A 6,000-nucleotide genomic window follows, 5' to 3' on the forward strand; every position below is an offset into this window, starting at 1 on the left:
GACATTAGTACTATTGAGGGTCTCTGACGGGAACATTATTAATGAAGGAGGCGCTCTGGGGTGAAGTATTAATGAATGAGGCACAATGAGGGTAGTGTTACTGAAGGGGGCGCTCTGGGGGGTATAATTACTGAGGAGGGACTCTGGGGGTAGTGTTACTGAAGGAGGCACAATGAGGGTAGTGATACTGAAGAAGGTGCTCTGGGGGGTATAATTACTGAGGAGGGACTCTGGGGGTAGTGTTACTGAAGGAGGCACAATGGGTGCATTATCACTGAAGGGGGCTCTGTGGGGGACATTAATATGGAAGCAAGCACTCAGGAAGGAACATTAGTACTAAACGGCAACTCTTGGGCTATGTGCACACATTGCGGATTGGTGTGCGGATTTTTCCGCACTGTTTTTGCAAAATCCGCACTGCTGATTACCCGCATTTTTTGTGCAGATTGCACCTGCGGTTTTACACTGCCGTCACACTAGCAGTATTTGGTCAGTATTTTACCTCAGTATTAGGCCGGCCTCACACTAGCGAGTTTTACGGACGTATGAGCGCAGAAAATACACCCGTAAAATATGCATAACACACGGCCCAATGATTCTCTATGTCCCATCTCCTATCAGCCGTATTTTACGGATCCGTATTATAAGGTCTTCTACGGCCGTACAAAATCGCAGCATGCTGCGTTTGTCACCGTATTGCGCAAACAAATCGCCAATGAAAGTCTATGGGGGCGAGAAAAATACGGATTACACACGTACCAGCAGTGTGACTTGCGAGAAATACACAGCGGTGTTCTATAGAAAAGCCGGTAATTCATTTGCCGGCTTTTCATTTCTCCTTCCCAAACCCGACATGATATGAGACATGGTTTACATACAGTAAACCATCTCATATCCCTTTTTTTTTTTGCATATTCCACACTACTAATGTTAGTAGTGTGTATGTGCAAAATTTGGGCGCTGTAGCTTCTTAAATAAAGGGTTAAATCGCGGAAAAAATTGGCGTGGGCTCCCGTGCAATTTTCTCCGCCAGAGTGGTAAAGCCAGTGACTGAGGGCAGATATTAATAGCCTAGAGAGGGTCCATGGTTATTGGCCCCCCTGTTGTGAATTCTGTTCTTGGGCTCCCTCCGGTGGTTATAAGTGGTTGCGCTGCTGTCTGTCCTTCACAGCAGTTATCAGGTGTGTCCACTCTGGACTGGGCTATTTAGTCTGGCCTCACCCTTTAGTCAGTGCCAGTTGTCCATTGTTTCTGGAGGATTCACATCCCTTCATGGTTTCTCCTGCTTCCTGGTCTTTTCACCAAGATAAGTTCTGCTTGTTTTGCAGCCCACATTTTGTGGGCCTCATTGTTCAGTGCATTTCATGTTTTGTCTTGTCCAGCTTAATCTGTGTAAGGATTTATGCAGTCAAGCTGGAATCTCTGGAGAGGCAGATATACCCTCCATGTCTTTAGTTGTATGTGGAGTTTTTTGTATTTTCTGTGGTGGATATTTCCTAGTATTTTAATACTGACCGCATAGTTCTCTGTCCTATCTTTCTTATTTAGCTAGTTTGGCTTCCTTTGCTAAATCCTGTTTTCAGCCTGTGTATGTTTTTTCCTCTCCTCTCACAGTCAATATTTGTGGGGGGCTGCCTATCCTTTGGGAATTTTCTCTGAGGCGAGATAGTTTTCCCTTTTCTATCTATAGGGTTAATTAGTCCTCCGGCTGTGTCGAGGTGTCTAGGATCAGTAGGTACATCCCACGGCTACTTCTAGTTGCGGTGTTAAGTTCAGGGTCCGCGGTCAGTACAGATACCACCTTCTCCAGGGTACGTCCAATGCTACTCCTAGGCCACCAGATCATAACAGTACATCTGCCCAACAATGAGTTAACCGCATCTCAGAAGAAGGGAAAGAAAGTGCTGAGCCATTTTTTTTTCTGTACTCTGTTGTGTTTTTTTTTCCCTCTTTACCTCTGGGTGGTTCAGGAGTTTGGCACTGACATGGATGTTCAGGGACTTGCTTCTCGTGTGGATCAACTTGCTGCTAGAGTACAGGGTATTTCTGATTATATCGTTCAGACTCCGGTTTTAGAGCCTAGAATTCCAACTCCTGATCTGTTTTTTGGGGACAGGTCTAAATTTCTGAACTTTAAAAATAACTGTAAACTGTTTTTTGCTCTGAAGCCCCGTTCCTCTGGTGATCCCATCCAGCAGGTTAAAATTGTCATATCTCTGTTGCGTGGCGACCCCCAGGATTGGGCATTTGCCCTGGAACCTGGGAATCCGGCGTTGCTTAATGTAGACACCTTTTTTCAGGCGCTTGGGTTATTGAATGATGAACCTAACTCTGTAGAGCATGCTGAGAAAACCTTGTTGGCCCTGTGTCAGGGTCAAGCAGCGGCAGAATCATATTGCCAGAAATTTAGAAAATGGTCTGTGTTAACTAAATGGAATGAGGATGCTTTGGCGGCAATTTTCAGAAAGGGTCTTTCTGAATACGTTAAAGATGTTATGGTGGGGTTCCCCACGCCTGCTGGTTTGAGTGATTCTATGTCTCTGGCCATTCAAATTGATCGGCGCTTGCGTGAGCGCAGAGTTGTGCACACTATGGTGTTGTCTTCCGAGCGGAGTCCTGAGCCTATGCAATGTGATAGGATTGTGTCTAGAGCTGAACGACAAGGATTCAGACGTCAGAATAGGTTGTGTTTTTACTGCGGCGATTCTGCTCATGTTATTTCTGATTGCCCTAAGCGTGTCAAGAGAATCGCTAGTTCTGTTACCATCAGTACTGTACAACCTAAATTTCTGTTATCTGTGACCCTGATCTGCTCATTATCGTCATTTTCTGTCATGGCATTTGTGGATTCAGGTGCCGCTTTAAATTTAATGGACTTAGAATTTGCCAGACGTTGTGGTTTCCCCTTGCAGCCTTTGCAGAGTCCTATCCCTTTGAGGGGCATTGATGCTACACCATTGGCTAAAAATAAACCTCAGTTTTGGACACAGTTAACCATGTGCATGGCGCCAGCCCATCAGGAAGATTGTCGTTTTCTGGTGTTGCATAATCTGCATGATGCTATTGTGCTGGGGTTTCCATGGTTACAGGTGCATAATCCGGTGTTGGATTGGAAATCTATGTCTGTGACTAGTTGGGGTTGTCAGGGGGTTCATGATGACGTTTCTTTGATGTCAATTTCCTCCTCCCCCTCTTCTGAAGTTCCTGAGTTTTTGTCAGATTTCCAGGATGTTTTTGATGAGCCAAAGTCCAGTTCCCTTCCGCCGCATAGGGACTGTGATTGTGCTATTGACTTGATTCCAGGCTGTAAGTTCCCGAAGGGCCGACTTTCCAACCTGTCTGTGCCAGAACATGCCGCCATGCGGAGTTATGTTAAGGAGTCTTTGGAGAAGGGGCATATTCGGCCATCTTCTTCTCCATTGGGAGCAGGTTTCTTTTTTCTTGCCAAGAAGGATGGCTCCTTGAGACCCTGTATTGATTATCGCCTCTTGAATAAGATCACGGTCAAATTCCAATACCCTTTGCCTTTGCTCTCTGATTTGTTTGCCAGGATTAAGGGTGCTAGTTGGTTTACTAAGATTGACCTTCGAGGGGCATATAATCTTGTTCATATTAAGCAGGGCGACGAATGGAAAACTGCGTTCAATACGCCCGAGGGCCATTTTGAATATCTTGTGATGCCATTCGGACTCTCTAATGCTCCATCTGTGTTTCAGTCCTTCATGCATGATATATTTCGGAATTATCTTGATAAATTCATGATTGTATATTTGGATGATATTTTGATTTTTTCAGATGATTGGGAGTCTCATGTGAAACAAGTCAGGATGGTATTTTAGACCCTTCGTGATAATGCCTTGTTTGTGAAGGGGTCTAAGTGCCTCTTTGGAGTACAGAAGGTTTCTTTTTTGGGCTTCATTTTTTCTCCCTCATCTATAGAAATGGATCCGGTTAAGGTTCAGGCCATTCATGAGTGGATCCAGCCCACATCCGTGAAGAGCCTTCAGAAATTTTTGGGCTTTGCTAATTTTTATCGCCGTTTCATTGCCAACTTCTCCATTGCGGTTAAACCCCTGACCGATTTGACGAAGAAAGGCGCTGATGTGACGAATTGGTCCTCTGCGGCCGTTTCTGCCTTTCAGGAGCTTAAACGCCGATTTACTTCTGCCCCTGTGTTGCGTCAGCCGGATGTTTCTCTTCCTTTTCAGGTTGAGGTTGACGCTTCTGAGATTGGGGCAGGGGCTGTTTTGTCTCAGAAGAATTCTGTTGGTTCTTTGATGAAACCGTGTGCCTTCTTCTCCCGCAAGTTTTCGCCTGCGGAACGCAATTGTGATGTCGGTAATCGTGAGTTGTTGGCTATGAAGTGGGCATTTGAGGAGTGTCGACATTGGCTTGAGGGGGCTAAGCACCGTATTGTGGTCTTGACCGATCATAAGAATCTGATTTACCTCGAGTCTGCCAAACGGCTGAATCCTAGACAGGCCCGATGGTCCCTGTTTTTCTCCCATTTTGATTTTGTTGTCTCGTATCTTCCGGGTTCTAAGAATGTTAAGGCTGATGCCCTCTCTAGGAGTTTTTTGCCTGATTCCCCTGGGGTCCTTGAGCCGGTCGGCATGCTGAAGGAGGTGGTGATTCTTTCTGCCATCTCCCCTGATTTACGACGGGTTCTTCAGGAATTTCAGGCTGATAAACCTGACCGCTGTCCAGTGGGGAAACTGTTTGTTCCTGATAGATGGACTAGCAAAGTGATTTCTGAGGTTCACTGTTCTGTGTTGGCTGGCCATCCTGGGATTTTTGGTACCAGAGATTTGGTTGGTAGGTCATTTTTGTGGCCTTCTTTGTCACGGGATGTGCGTTCCTTTGTGCAGTCCTGTGGGACATGTGCGCGGGCCAAACCTTGCTGCTCACGCGCCAGTGGGTTGCTTTTACCTTTGCCGGTCCCTGAGAGGCCTTGGACGCATATTTCTATGGATTTTATTTCGGATCTTCCGGTTTCCCAGAGGATGTCGGTTATCTGGGTGGTTTGTGACCGGTTTTCTAAGATGGTTCATTTGGTACCTTTGCCTAAATTGCCTTCCTCTTCTGAGTTGGTTCCGTTGTTTTTTCAGCATGTGGTTCGTTTGCATGGCATTCCGGAGAATATTGTGTCCGATAGAGGTTCCCAGTTTGTTTCCAGGTTTTGGCGGGCCTTTTGTGCTAGGCTGGGCATTGATTTGTCTTTTTCTTCCGCATTTCATCCTCAGACAAATGGCCAAACCGAGCGAACTAACCAGACTTTGGAAACTTATTTGAGATGCTTTGTGTCTGCCGATCAGGATGATTGGGTGGCTTTCTTGCCATTGGCCGAGTTTGCCCTTAATAATCGGGCTAGTTCTGCTACCTTGGTTTCACCTTTTTTTTGTAATTCTGGGTTTCATCCTCGTTTTTCTTCGGGGCAGATTGAGCCTTCTGATTGTCCTGGGGTGGACTCTGTGGTTGACAGATTGCAGCAAATTTGGGCTCATGTTGTGGACAATTTGGTCTTGTCTCAGGAGGAGGCTCAGCGCTTTGCTAACCGTCGGTGGCGTGTGGGTTCCCGGCTTCGGGTTGGGGATTTGGTCTGGTTGTCTTCCCGTCATGTTCCTATGAAGGTTTCTTCCCCTAAGTTCAAGCCTCGGTTTATTGGTCCTTATAGGATTTCTGAGATTATCAATCCAGTGTCTTTTCGTTTGGCCCTTCCAGCCTCTTTTTCCATCCACAATGTTTTTCATAGATCTTTGTTGCGGAAATATGTGGTACCCGTCGTTCCCTCTGTTGATCCTCCGGCCCCGGTGTTGATTGATGGGGAGTTGGAGTATGTTGAGAAGATCTTGGATTCTCGTTTTTCAAGGCGGAGGCTTCAGTATCTTGTCAAGTGGAAGGGTTATGGCCAGGAGGATAATTCTTGGGTTGTTGCCTCTGATGTTCATGTGACGATTTGGTTCGTGCCTTCCATTTGGCTCGTCCTGATCGGCCTGGGGG

The sequence above is a fragment of the Ranitomeya variabilis genome, chromosome 1, assembly GCF_051348905.1.
Source record: "Ranitomeya variabilis isolate aRanVar5 chromosome 1, aRanVar5.hap1, whole genome shotgun sequence".
NCBI lineage: Eukaryota > Metazoa > Chordata > Amphibia > Anura > Dendrobatidae > Ranitomeya > Ranitomeya variabilis.